The 14,972-nt window shown below is 42.4% G+C and overlaps 1 protein-coding gene across 2 annotated transcripts in view; it reads right to left on the minus strand.

Moving 5' to 3' along the window:
- The window catches only part of mtmr4 (myotubularin related protein 4), a 198,281-nt gene that overhangs the window by 128,879 nt on the left and 54,430 nt on the right, over positions 1-14,972 (minus strand). The window contains exon 1 of one of the 2 annotated variants that reach the window (XM_038813962.1): positions 7,883-8,110. The exons of the other annotated variant lie outside the window; for it this stretch is intronic. The gene's annotated coding sequence lies outside the window, so the exon portion shown is untranslated. Of the gene's footprint in view, positions 1-7,882; positions 8,111-14,972 lie in introns of those variants that run through there. 2 annotated transcript variants of the gene reach the window in all.

The following is a 14,972-nucleotide window of genomic DNA, read 5'->3' on the forward strand; positions in this document are numbered from 1 at the left end:
TTCCCGAACAGGCGCCGGAATGTGGCGACTAGGGGCTTTTCACAGTAACTTCATTGAAGCCTACTCATGACAATAAGCGATTTTCATTTCATTCAAATAGCCCTCAACTAGCGTATTCTTACAAGAACACAACGAGAAACTGCATTCAACCAATACAGTTCAATGCGTTTCAAAGAGTCATATTAGACTTAAAACATTAACTCTGCTTCCCTCTGCACAAATGCTGCCATAGCAGAGTTCTTCAAGCACTTTGTTTTTATTACAGTTCAATGTGTAATGTCCTTTACTCATCACCACAAACTGCTCCAACCACTACCAACGCCACGCTTGCTACACAAGGCCAACTTGGATTTCTTCATGCTAGTGTTAGAAACTTAATTTGTTCCCTAAAGACGCAAGAACACTCTATAATTTTACTACTTGCCATCTTTTACAGTTCAAGACCACAAAGCCCAAACATTTCATTCAGCAACTGTTATCCTTTAATGAAATCTTAGTGACAATGTAGTAGCTCTAATTTATAGTGAAACTTATTTCTTGAGTTTTAGGTTCAGAATCTTTGAGCAATCAATGGTTTGTAAAACTAAAACTGGAGATTCAATTTGGCTCCACAAGTGTTAGCAATAACCGGCTCCAATGTAGAGGTTACAGCGCAGGCCTCCTTGGTGCTGAAACCGGCAATACTCCCAAACAAAAACAAACTATTCCCTCATGCCCCTACAGGCTCTACTGCATAACAGGAGGGTTTCATAGAAGAATAATATAAGAATCATAGAAGACCTACAGTGCAAAGGAGGCCATTCAGCCCATTGTTCTGCACCAACTCTCCGAAAGAGCAACCCACTCCAGTCTTATCCCTGCAACCACACCAAGCCATTTTGCATACTAAGGAGAAATTTAGCATGGCCAATCCACCTAACCTGCACATTTTTGGACTGTGGGAAGAAACCAGAGCACCCGGAGGAAACCCAGGCAGACATGGGAAGAACGTGCAAACACCCCACAAACAGTCACAGAATCAAACCTGGGTTCCTGGTGCTGTGAGGCTGCAATGCTAACGACTGTGCCGCCCTTATAATAATCTTTATTATTATCACAAGTAGGCTTTAATAAACACTGCAATTATGTTATTGTGAAAAACCCCTAGTCGCCACACTCCGGTGCCTGTTTGGGTACGCTGAGGGAGAATTCAAAATGTCCAATTCACCGAACAGCACATCTTTTGGGACTTGTGGGTGGGAACTGGAGCATCCGGAGGAAACCCACGCAGACACAGGGAGAACATACAAACTCCCCACAGACAGTGACCCCAGCCCTGCTGCTATTTATATTCATATGTGCCTATTCTTAGTAAATGAACGCACAATGCGTTTGCACAATCCCTTATCAGGGATTGGTGCTTTATCATTATAAGACAGACCAACAGCACACAGAAACAACTTTTAATTCTGTCCCCTCAGCTAGTCTCTCTTTATCACACACACTGTTCAGACATACATTTAACAAGGTATGTTCTGCTGAATCCTCTCTGCATCACACACTCTCTACACATGCGGTCCACACACACAACTTTAACAATTTCTTCTAACGGTATCTTCGATTAGTGACCCAGAGGCCCAGGACAATGCTCTGGGGACAGGGACTCAAATCCCACCTTGGCAGCTGGCAGACCCCAAAACCAACCAATAATTCCGGAATATAAAGCTACTAATGGTGACCATAAAATGACATTGACTATTGTAAAAACTCACCTGGTTCACTAATGTTCTTTGGGGCAGGACGAACGCCATCCATACCCGACCTGGCGCACACGTGACCAACACACGCACGCACACACACCTTTAACAATCTCGCTTTCCATTGACGTCCTCAGTATCTCACACACACACACACAAAAACAGGGAAGTACATCTAGTATGATTCTGAGTATCTGATCAAACCGTGTGGCTTGCTAGACCACTTTGCTGTGCGTCCGGACCCACAAGTAAGCCAGACTCGACAAGGGCGGCAGATTTCCTTGCCCAAAGGGAAATGAACTCAATGAGTTCTTACAAAAATTCACAACCGTCACCATTATTGAGATTAGCTTTTTTAAATTCCAAATTCATTCACTGAATTCAAATTCCACCAGCTGTCAGTGAGACCCTAACCCGTATTCCCAGAGCACCACTCTGGGCATCTAGATCATTAGTACAGTGACATTACCGCTATATCCAAAAGCCATGGCAAAGTAAAAACTGGGCATGTGGGAGGGATGCCCTCTCTACACTCGAGTAAGAATCGGAGTCATCAAGTGTGAGGTGTTCTTGGTGTTGTAGGTCTGGCTAATACCCTACTATCGTTCCCTGGTGATTATTTGAGCCATCTTCCGCTTTATCTTCAAGTCCTGCATTTATCTGCCAATATCACCACCCACATTCTGCTGTAATCTTAACTTCATTTGTTTCCACCTTAATTTCTTACTCAACTGTCAAGATTCAGATTCTTTTGCAATTCAAATCAAACAAATTCAACATTAAAGTTAGCTGATCTCTGAAACATGATTTCCAACTATCTATTTGGTTTCACTTTTTTCTTACAAATTGAGCAAAGTAAAAATCCAAGATCCATAGTGCAGTCATTAACTTAGTTGAAGAGATGGCGTAAACCAGTAAACCATGATCAAATGTCAGCAAATTCGGATCATGTAAAACCGTAAATTTACAGAAGAATGGAAAGAGTGAGAGAATTAACAAGTTCCACAGCTCAGGCTTCAGAGATCCTGAGAGATAAAACGACACGGCATGTTGATTTGAACACAGTGGTGATACAAGCAAGAGGAAGTGTGTATTGGACAGTTCATTTACAGATTAGGAGAAACCCCCCGAGAGAAAAATCTTTGGATGAATTATCATGATTAGCAATGAAATTAAAACTGTGATACTCATGCATATTAATGGTTCACTGAGTGAGATGTGGGGTTTGCACCCTGCGGAAAGAAGATATCAGACAGACGTCTGTCAACTGATTCAATACATCTCTTAGCTACTGTGTTGGCTACAGCAATATTAATTGATGCCTGGGAGTAAGTAGGTTTCCTGCCTACTCTATTGTGAATGCTATAGGGATCAGGGAAAAGTTTTTTTAAAAAAGCAATGTTACTGAATGTGGCACAAGTTTACATCAAATTAGCAGTTTGTCAGATATGATTTAAATCACTATTATTTGCCATACTCCTTTTTGATGAAGATTCTTTTCATCTGATTCCTGGTTATTAACAAGCACATTGCAAAAGCCTGCCTGTATGGTAGGAATGCTTTGTGAGTGCTCTACTCTCATATAGATATGACCAGTGGTGTCAGTATGGAGCATATCTTTGTAAAAATGAACTGCCAGAATGAGACCTGCAGTTCCTTTTTGTTTTCTATTGCAGAGATGACTGTCAGCACTCAATCTGATTGTATTTTACCTCTGGGTGCTCCGGTTTCCTCCCAAAGTCCAAAGATGTGCAAGTTAGGTAGATTGGCCATGCTAAATTGCCCCCAAGTTTTCAAAGATTATGTGGGTTACGGGGATAGGGCAGGGGCCTGGGCCTGGGGAGGGTTTTCTTTTGGAGGGTCGGTGCAGACTTGGTGGGCCGAATGGCCTCCTTCTCCACTGTAGGGATTCTATGATAATCGTCCCTTTTCCCATATCTCCAGAAGGCATCCCATCCTATTTGCTCACAATTCCTTGAGATGCCAGCAATCTTCCAGCACCTGGTACGACTAGTCCATTTTTATTTGTGAGCTCAGGATCAGTGAGCTATATGGCCATTCATCCATTCCAGCTATCTTAGAGCCTGCCCTCACCCAAAGTCCACACTTTCCTATATAATGATCAGAAATACGAACTTTAACTGATTCCTTCTTTGCTAGCCCTGGGCTTGGGCTCTTCAATAAAGAGCTGTCCCAATTATTCAATTCAAGCCTTATAAGCACCATCTATTAACAAGTTAACACTTCAATCACCTCACTGGAACTTCGGACCACCTTGTCTAGAAATTATCCCCCATGTTGTCTGCAAACTACTTTAAAAGTAACTCATTGGTTGTGATTCAACATAGGACAACCCCACGGTGTGAATGGCACAATATAAACGCAAGTTCTCCTCTAACAGGCGATTCCTCAGTGTGAACATTCAATCAGTGTGGAGAGATAATAATACACGTCATATAGCCCGAATAAATCAGATTAGATTCGAAACACTAACTCGGTTTCTCCCTCCGTGGATGCTGCCAGACCTGCTGTGTTTTTCCAGCATTTTCTCTTGTTATTTCAGATTCCCAGCATTCGCAGTATTTTGCTTTTATACTTAGTCAGGCCAATACAAAAACACAAGAGGTTAGCGAAGCTTAAAATTATACTGGTTATAGAGCACTTGGGGTTTACTTCTACGGAGTTAGCAGTTTGATACCTCTAGTTTCAGGGAGCAGCTCACAGCAACAAGTGTCCAAGTCTCTGGCTGTGAATGCAAGCCTGCCATGACAGCTTTGAACATTTGCACAGACAATGGTTAATTTTGCAATGGAGAATACAGAACATAAAGACAGGAAACACAATACTTCACACGTAATGCCAAATAAACCAAAGAAGAAATTAAAAACAATAGGGCATTTAGGTGGACCTAATGCTCAACATGTCCTTATCACTGTACAGCAGCAATTAGATGGCAAATCTGAAGTACCAAGGCAGAAACGTAATGCTCAAACTTGGAAGTTTGCTGGTTAATTTACAACTTGAGCTACGCGTCTAGCTCAGGTCAATGCCACACGAAAGATGTTCGATCCCAGCAATGTATCTGGCATGAGTTGAGAGATTGATCTCAAGGAAAGATTAGAGAAACATAGACTTTTCACTCTTTAAGACAAGTCACTAAAAAGTTGCAGATCAGCGATAATCTCATTAAATGGCAGAACAGGTTCAAAGCATTAAATTGGGCTCAAAGCACTATGCCTGGTCCTAAACCAATTTGTACAGTAGCTTACAATATCAAACCAAATAGTAAAATTTGAATTCAGGACTGAAGTCAGTAAATTCAGCATATAAATATCGAATAACAAACACATTGAATGAACATCTGGATAGTTAAACCAAAACCCATCAAATCATTTAAGAAACGGTAATTTGTGTAATGGGGGACCACAGTGTCTTTCTGCAAGAATTATCTAAAAGAGGCCTAATGACCTTTTCCTCTGCATCTGTTTACAACATTCCGAGGCAAGGTCCCACCTTCTCAAGAAGAATCGCACTGCCCACGTTCACAAAGTGCCTGAAGCTCCAAGTGGTTTGATATCACAAAGATCATACTCCCTGCAGTATCAGGTACGAGACCATCACCCTGCTGGACTGGGCACCATTGCATTTCTGTCAGATTGGCATTGTTAATTTTGTACTCTTCAATGTTAAAGTCAGACTGTAACTCCACACTGAAATGACTGCACTCAAACTTCGATCACTGTACCTCAAAATGGACATACTCTGCTTTCAAGGAAGATTCTCAGTGGAAAAGAGATGAGCAATAAGATTAGAGAGACTAAATCACTACACTTTTAAGAGGCTTATCAAAGAATATGAAATGTTCAAAGAGATTGATGAGGCAAACCCAGAGTATGTTAATTCAGGTCAGAGGGCAAACAATTTTAAATTAGTAATTATCAATTTTCAGGAAATGAGTAAGCAGCTGATTTGCTTAGTGATATGGTTGGACAAATATAACAACTAAGTTAGTTAAAGCATTCAAATGTTGCTGGGTGATGTGCTAGAGTACTGAGCAATGAATTCAATGGTGTTGTTGGACTTTTCTGTGCATGTCAAGAGATGTTTCTATCCATTGACATTCAAAAGTTTGGATACTTTTTCCCCCACATAGATAAATCAAGAATTCAGATCCCAGTTTTAAATAGCTCCATTTGACACACTTAATAATCAGGACAATTCATCGGCAGTAATGTAGTGCCTACTTCCTATGGAATTTCGTAACAACAGAACATAATCCCAGAGCACCATATAAACATTATGCACCAGGTGTGACAGAGGTACTCCACGTCACAAAACATAATCACACACCACTCCTTTGCATTGTGTGAATATTAAAAAGGAACTAAGCTGTTGGTGTGCACTGTCTTAAAACTTTTGATGACTTCTGACTGAGCATCTGCCAAGAGTGGTCACAATCAAAATCAGCAACAATTGGGACAGTAGCCCTGCAAACTGCAAGGTCAAGGCGAGAGGATTCTTGTAGATTATCCAGTCTTGTTCTTGAATCAAAGTGAACTTGTACTGAAATTCTCTACAGTGATACAAAAGATGATCAGCAGTCTTGACGAGTATTTCTGACTCAGCTAGTACCTATAGTGAAGACATCTGAAGCAAAGGTTCAGCGACTTAATTTGAAACAATCATACAATATCAACAGCTTCATGCCACAGACTGTGCACTTGTCAAATATCCTGCCACTGGAGTGCCCAATGGTGAATGATTAACTGAACAAACTGTACCAGCAATGCCTGGATCCAGGGAGCATAGCAGCTATGATACCTTTTCACTGCAAGCTTGCCAAGGCAGATTGAATGCTCCAGATACATCTTGTACTGTCAACTTTGTTACTCACACAACTTAAAATAATGTTTTTTTAATTAACTATCATGCCAAAGGTCAACTACTTGAATAAAAGGGTGAATAAAGCTAGATCACCCAATCCAGACCAATAAAATATAAGGAGTGTTCACTGATCACCAATACACGTAGTAGACTTTCAATCTACGGTTTCCAGATCTCGAGTCCACAAGGTCATCAGAATTGTCTGTCTGTAACCAGGCGTAGCACACTGTCTTAGGAACTCAGAATTCTACATTCCTTTCTGCAGTAGTCAGTAGATCTCCCATGTTAACATTCATAAACCATGTGGGCATATATGCATTTCGTTGTTAACTTGATTATGTCTTTCTGGTGCCTGATTAAATAGTCCTTGGCTGCTCTTTGCGAACTGGAGGTTAATTTGCTCACATCACACAGAATACACACAACCATTTTATCACACATACATGTTGAATATATATCTGTTCCATTACCAAGTGTTCACCTTGCACTTAAACTAGAGTCAGAGCAACATAGTGAGGGTATTCCTTTATCTGTAAATTGGGGGTCACGCTAACAGGAATTTGCATATGACAATAGTTGGGCAAAGTGCATGCACGGCTATCCTGCTCTCCTTTCATAATTTGTCCCTACTCTACCTGTATCAATCCCAGTTCAGTACCAATTTGGAACCAAACTCTGCATCTGAACAGCTGTTAGATTTTTTTGCAACATTTGTGCCAATTTTTTCCAACCCGATCGCTTTTCCTTCAGGTTGCTGACTGCCCAACTGACGGAAAAAAATTACGTCACTAGACCTTTTGTGTAAAACAAAACCGTTTATAACACCTTCTTAACCTGTTCCCTTTTCCATGTCATACAATAAAATGAGAACGAAGCACTGCGATGGCCACCAGGAGGACCTCCTATACGTACGATCATCTGAATAATTACAAGTCAATATCACTCCCTCTCCCATGTTTCCCAACGTGTAAGTAACGACAGAAGTGAATCTATTCGACCTGAACCATTTACGGGGATCGGGAATCTTTGGGCGTCCGGTGCAGGATGAGTTTCACAGCAAATAGACAAATCTCGAACGACTGCAAACGCTTAACTTTAGCTTTCACTTCCCTGACTGCCCTGCACGGCCACTAACTGCAGGAACTGCAAACGCACTCGGGGCTAAGATCATGCAGCAAACATAAAAGTGCAGATATACGCTTTACATTTCGATATTATGCAAAGTAACTATAACGCTCTCGGCTTTTTTTTTGGTAACTCACCGGAAAATCGGTTTCAATTTAGCGGTTGCAGTTTAACCCGCTCGCACTGCTACTTTCTCCAGCCTTTTCACTGCACATGCCCAACCCACAGACGTGGGCAGGCGTAGCCTGGAATGGCAGGACGTGTCAGCCTCCCAATGATAGTACAACGTGTTCCACATGCACAGACAGAACGTGAGAGACGTGGCCAGCTCAACAGAAATGGGTCGAATAATTGGAAACAGGGGGCCGCCCAACGCCATCGTTCTGCACTGAAGGCTATAACTCAACCCCTCCCCAACTCGGGAGGCACTGTGCCCCCCGGGCGGCCACTTTAAGTAACAGGATGCCGCTGCATTTTATGGGCTATTTCTGTTTGTTGCCTGAACTCTAAACTTTCCAAGCTGCGAAGATACTCTGCAGCTTTCGGGCACCGCCCACCCCTGCAGCTGGTGGGCTCAAGATATGGCTTCAGATTGATTATGGCGACACTAATATTCTTTTAAGGAGGGAAGCCAGACTGCTCTCAAACCAAGCAAGGGCAATCAAGGTGCACGTACTCCGCTCTCAGGAAACTACTGCACCCGCCAGCCTTTGCACATTGAACTGCAAACTGGTCAGTGTTTCCAGCGAGTTCCACATGCACAACCCTCTCCTCCACATGATCAGTCACTGCTAGATAAATCGCCAAGAGAGCTATGTTACGCAAGTCAAACATTCAGTGAAAGTGATCTCATGCACAAAGTTGGCTTTAATTTTGGGGTCCCGTCATGGAAAGTCAGCATTTATGGAGAGAGAACCAGAGTTAACGTTTCGAGTCCAATGACTCTTCTTCGGAATCATATCACGTTTCTCTCTCCACAAATGCCAGACCTGCTGAGTTTGTCCAGCATTTTTATATCAGATGTATTTTGCAGTATTTTGGTTTTATATTATTGTCACAGCCTAACTTCTCCCAGTTCTAAAAGTAACCCACCTGAAACCTTACCTGTTTCTCCACAGATGCTGCCAGACCTGCTCAGTATTTTGCGTTTTAATTTCAGGTTTCCAGCATTCCCAATATTTTGCTTTTTGTATTAGAAAATACAGGCTTGTGGCATATATGCAATTAATTGAATCATTGAATTTACAGTGCAGAAGGAGGCCATTCGGCCAATCGAGTCTTTGCCGGCCTCTGGAAAGAGCACCCTACTTAAACCCACACCGTTACTCTATCCCTGTAACCCCACATAAGCTTGTTTAGACACCAACGGCAATTTAGCATAGCCAATCCACCTACCCTGCACATCTTTGGACTGTAAGAGGAAACCGGAGCACCCGGAGGAAACCTGCGCAGACACGGGGAAAACGTGCAGACAGTGACCCAAGCCGGGAATCGAACTTGGGACCCTGGAGCTGTGAAGCAACAGTGCTATCCACTGTACTACTGTGCTGACCCAATTGCTGCTAATATTCCACAACCTTTTTTTTTAAATATCTGCCCAATATTAAAGAGCCTCACTCAATCACCACCTATGGTTAAAGGATTTCAGACTCCAACAGCAATAACAACTTGGATCTATCTCTTCTGCACAAATCAAATATTCCTGATGGTTAACTGAGGCTTTTATGTGTATCCTATTCTAATCTTACGGAGATAGAAGGGGAGAGGCCGTGGTACATCTACGCATGAGCAACAAAACAGACCAAGATGATGAATTAAGTAAGAGTAATTAACACTGCAATGATGTTATTGTGAAAAACACATAGTCGCCACACTCTGGCGCCTGTTCGGGTACACTGAGGGAGAATTCAAAATGTCCGACAGCACCAGGGGCCTGGGTTCAATTCCCAGCTTTGGTCACTGTGTGCACGTTCTTCCCTTGTCTTCGTGTGATTCCTCCGGGTGCTCTGGTTTCCTCCCACAAGTCCCGAAAGACGTGCTGTTGGGTGAATTGGGCAATCTAAATTCTCCCTCTGTGTACCCGAACAGGCGCCGGGGTGTGGCGACTAGGGGATTTTCACAGTAACCTCATTGCAGTGTTAATGTAAGCCTATTTGTGACAATAATAAAGATTAAAACATTTGCAGTCAATTTAGTGTCTGTATTGCAACAGGACTTCTTTAAATACAGGGTTTTTAATTATTTATTTTCTTTCACCAAAATCAATACTTCTGATCCTGGAAAAGCTATATAAAATTTTGCCATGTGTAATAACACTGGGATTAAAATAACGCTGAAAAGTAAATGCACCCCATGTGAACAATGCTCACATATCTCAAATGTTTATAAACTGAACTGGGTTAAAACTGCCATTAATACCCACTTCATTGAACATTTTTCATCTTCGTCAGTTTAATGCATTATTTTGAAGTAATTCTACAGTCTTTGTACTCAGCAGGCTAGTCAGTGCCTTCCTTAAAAGATTCTTAGCTGCATGAGAGAATAAGTAATAAAAGAAGGCAATTAATCCCCTGTAGTTTGCACTGTTGCTGACTCTCCCTAAAGACAAAAAGTGTTGAATTGATGCAAATCCTTTCTTGCGCCATGTACCACCCACCAAATAAACCCAGCAATAGATATAATCCTTAAACTGACCAATCAAAACATTCCTGACAAACAAAACCTAGTATTGAATGCATGAAAGCTGGGCAATATGAAAGTGCAGAGGTATTTGTGGTTTGAGTTTACAATACATTAAAAGTAGCACCACAAGTAAACAAGATTTTTAAAAAGTGAATGGAATACGGGGTTTCACGACAGGAGGTATAGAATCTATATAAAACTATTAAGACCACATTTGGGAATACTGAGCACAGCTTTGGTTTCCGCATAAAAGTAAGGCTGTTGAGGTAGGAGTGGTTATAGCACTGCTACAGCCTAGTATGATGAAGTATGGATCTGGAGAAACTTGAAAGCACAACCCTTTTCATTATTTGTTTAGACAATGCGCAAACCCACAGGCAAAGCTTAGAATTGTTGGATAGGGCAGACCTCAGTACAGATTGTCCCAGACAGGTACTGGAAGTATATACCAAAACAGAAGAGAAGAACAATCCAGATCAGAAACCCTTCAGCTGTACCAGGCACATTCAATAGAAAAACAGATAAATACATTATTAACGTTATGTACATCCATCTACCCACCTGTGGAAAGCAGCATTTAGGAGGGTTCAAACCTGAGAAATTCTGGAAATAAATAGCAAGCTATTCAAGGCCTTGCTGAAAGAAGATAGGCTAAGCAAAAGACAAACAAGCTCTTAATGGAATTAAACAAGAAAGAAATGATGATGATAAAGGGTAAAAATGCCCAGATATATTAAAGAGCTCGGAAAAGATATGGGGTGGGATTCTCCCAACGGGAGTCTAAGTGCCGATGCCGGAGTACAAACTGGAGTGTTTTACTCCGGCGTCGGCACCCGTTCCCAGACCCCTATTCTCCCCCCTCGGTGGGGCTAGTAGGGGCGTCGCCCAGTTTACGGGGGCGGAGCCTCGACGTGGCGTCAGAGACCCGGTGCCGCGTAAAAGACACGGCGCCATGGTTCCCACGCATGCGCAGTTGGGTCGGCACCAACTAGCGCATGCGCGGTTAGCTCGCGGAGCGCTTCAGCCCCTCACCAACATGGCACCGCGGTTCTGGGGCCGTCCGCGGAAAGAAATAGGCCCCGGGGAGTGGGGGGTGAGAGGCAGACCGGCCGATCGGTGAGCCCCAATCGCGGGCCAGACCCCATCGGAGGCCGAAGCCCCCCCCCCCCACACAACAGGCCGCCCCCCAAGCCTTCGTGACGAGTACCCGCCAGCAGCGACCAGGTGTGGATGGCGCCAGCGGACTCGGCCGTTTACGTGCGGCCCATACGGGCCAGAGAATTGCCGCTTGCGCCGATTCTCCGAGTGGCCCGGCGCAATTCACGCGCCACTGGTTTCGGGGGGGGGGGAGAATCAAGTGCGGGTGTCGGGGTAGCGTGCCACGATTCGCACGGTGCCCCGGCAATTCTCCCACCCGGCAGGCGGGGGAGAAATACCGCCTGGTGTTTGAGTTCTCTCATTGACGTGATCTTCCATTGTACATAACCACCAGCTTACAAATCAATCTGGGCATTTTAATAATAATAATCTTTATTGTCACAAGTCGGCTTACATTAACACAGCAATAAAGTTACTGTGAAAAGCCCCTAGTCGCCACATTTCGACACCTGTTCGGGTACACTGAGGGAGAATTCAGAATGCTCAAATTACCTAGCAGCACGTCTTTCGGGACTTGTGGGAGGAAACCGGAGCACCCGGAGGAAACCCATGCAGACACGGGGACAACGTGCAGACTCCGCACTGACAGTGGCCCAACTCGGGAATCGAACCTGGGACCCTGGAGCTGTGAAGTAACAGTGCTACCGTGCTGCCCAGTACCAGTTGGTCTTACTTCTTTTCTTCAGTTCCTATAAGAAATTATCTTTCAGTTTCTAGTTTTGATGCTGGGAATACACCTGGAATCCCCAGCTATTTATAGGTGCTGTTACAAATCTGGTCTCTTATACATAGCTTCAAGTTCAGTGGTATCAGTTTCTCTAAGTTGTTGGAGCAATTTACTTTTTCTGGTAGTTGTTTTAAACTCCCTATATCTACTTCGTACAATGGTATAATGGGCAAAGACTTGGTGCCCAGACTGGATAATTAATCATGAAACTGTTTTATTTTACAGCGAGTGAACATTAAAAGAAACAATTATTGTCAGGTTCACTTAGTTTGATTTGTGTAACTCATCTTTTCACAACATAAAGTATCACATTACAATACCCCATATCAGTGGGTTGTCTTAGCATAAACAAAACAATTCCTAACTATTGTGTTACATTATAAAAATCTGAATCTGGGCCAAAGCTTGCCCTCAGTTTTCCAGTTCAAAACCTCACTGTCAAAGAGTATTTTTGTCTCTTATGCCTGTGTTCACAACTGCCTATGCCAGCAAACCCTGCTGAATACCTGGAACAACTTCCCAAAATAGTGGGGGTTGGACATTTTTTAATTGTTTATGAGAACGAGATAATGAGTGCTTACTTATTATCTTTGAGGAAGTAAAATGCCCATCAATTAGCTTTTTAACCACCTTGTCTTTAAGCACAATTGTTTTCCTCTAAACGTATGCAATAAAATTTTAGTATACAGATTGAAATCCCTTATCCGAAATGCTTGGGGCCGAGTGTGCATCTGATTTCTGAATTTTGCGGGTTTTGGAATATACTGCCCGGGTGCAGTGTGCATTGCGAACTGCACATGTGCAGCACGCGTTGGGAACTGCGCAAGTGCGGTGTGCTCGAAAAAAAGTGCAGATTTCGGAACTTTTCAGTTTTTGGAATTTTGGATAAGGGAAGCTCAACCTGTATTTTAACACTTCCCATGAGGCACAAAAAAAAATGACATGCATTTACATGGTGTAATTAACATAGGAAAACGTCCAAGGCGTTGTGCAGGAAGGCTATCAAACAAAATTTTGCACAGAGCTACACAAGAAGTCGTAGAAAAGATGGAGATAAGTTTTAAGGAATATCTTATGGGCATAGAGATAGAGGGGACGGGATTCTGTATGTGGAAAAGTCAAAAATCCTGAGAAGTTAAACAATTGCATTATAAACCACAAGACAAGCCTGTGAAGTTTGTGTTATTGAAGTTTGAAGAACAGAATACAATCCTGAAATTACTTCACATATGGACATATTTGTAAAAGCAAAATACTGTGAGCAAAATACTGTGAAGGCTGTAAATCTGAAATAAAAATAGAAAATGCTGGAAATACTCAGCAAGTCAAACAGCATCTAGCGAGAGAAACAAAGTAATGCAATTGTTAACTGAGGGGCAAGGAGAATGCTGCAGAGAAGTACTGTGAGGACTAAAGGGAGGGAGTGCCATTCAGGTGGACAGCATTGCACAACCTTGCGGGAGTGGAGCCGCAGGAGGAATACCCAGGGTGCTGCCTGGAGGAGCACCATAGGGAGCAGCACTGCATTACACAAGCTGGAGGGAAGTGGTGTGTTAGTGAGAAACACTGCAGGCTTACAAAAAAGGATGATGTCAACAGCATATGCAAAACTGTTGTGAATGTTCCAAGGAGCAGTACCCCGAGTATTAAAAGATGGCTGAAAGTGATTTAGTGTAATTGCTGTAATTTTATAAATATAACACAAATATATGTAGCAAAAGCAAAACCCCTCACGAGATTGCGAAACCTGCAGATTAAGCTTTGTTTGATTGAAACATAGCATTCAAGTAGGAACATGCTTCTAGTTTTGCTCAATACATATTTTTAAGGGATATGTTTCTTGCGTAACAAGATCTGGTCCACATTTCTTTTGTAAAACTAATCCCAATAGTATATTATTTTGGCGTATTAGGCTTCAAAGCTTAGCTCAATGTTGAGAAAGATGTTACTTTTTAAAAATTGAATACAAATACCAAAAGCAAGTTGGACTAGTGAGAAACACATTTCAGTCAGCCTGTGCTCTTTGGATATGTTTCTGAACCTTTGTGCATGCAGAGCCTCTCAGCTTGCACACTGTACAGCTCATGAATTCTGTACAAACAGATACTTTTCACAACAAGTACTGTTCAGTTTAATAAACAAAGTGGGCTGTCACAATTGTCCCACTGTCACAGGAGGGCAAGAATGACTGGTCTCTAATATACAACTTTCTCAAGCCAGATTTCTGGGGGGTGGGTGGGGGAGGAATGGGGTTGTGCACGAAGAGTTTTATATTAATCTCATATGAACTGAACGTAGTAAGCATCAATTTCCATTTAACTTTCAAAACTTTAACAGCAAGGATTTTTTTCACTCCATCTTGCGTTTAACAATAACAGTCCTCAATCACATGAGGTGAGAATAATGGATTATACCCCCACACTTTCACTTCCCAACCACAGAATACAACCTGGAAATGGTTCAATATGTCACTGAATTACATCCACAAAACAAAATATTGTGTCACTTCGGGATGGCAATATGGACCACTTGAGTCTTGATGTTTCAGCAGCACGTCATCATAGACGTTATGCTTTCTGAAGAACTAACTGAAAACTGGATCACAGTTAATCTCTCAAAGTTAGAGGCCAATATCAAAAAGGAGGTTGGTCGAGGAGAAT

The sequence above is a fragment of the Scyliorhinus canicula genome, chromosome 12 (genome assembly GCF_902713615.1).
Source record: "Scyliorhinus canicula chromosome 12, sScyCan1.1, whole genome shotgun sequence".
Classification (NCBI taxonomy): domain Eukaryota; kingdom Metazoa; phylum Chordata; class Chondrichthyes; order Carcharhiniformes; family Scyliorhinidae; genus Scyliorhinus; species Scyliorhinus canicula.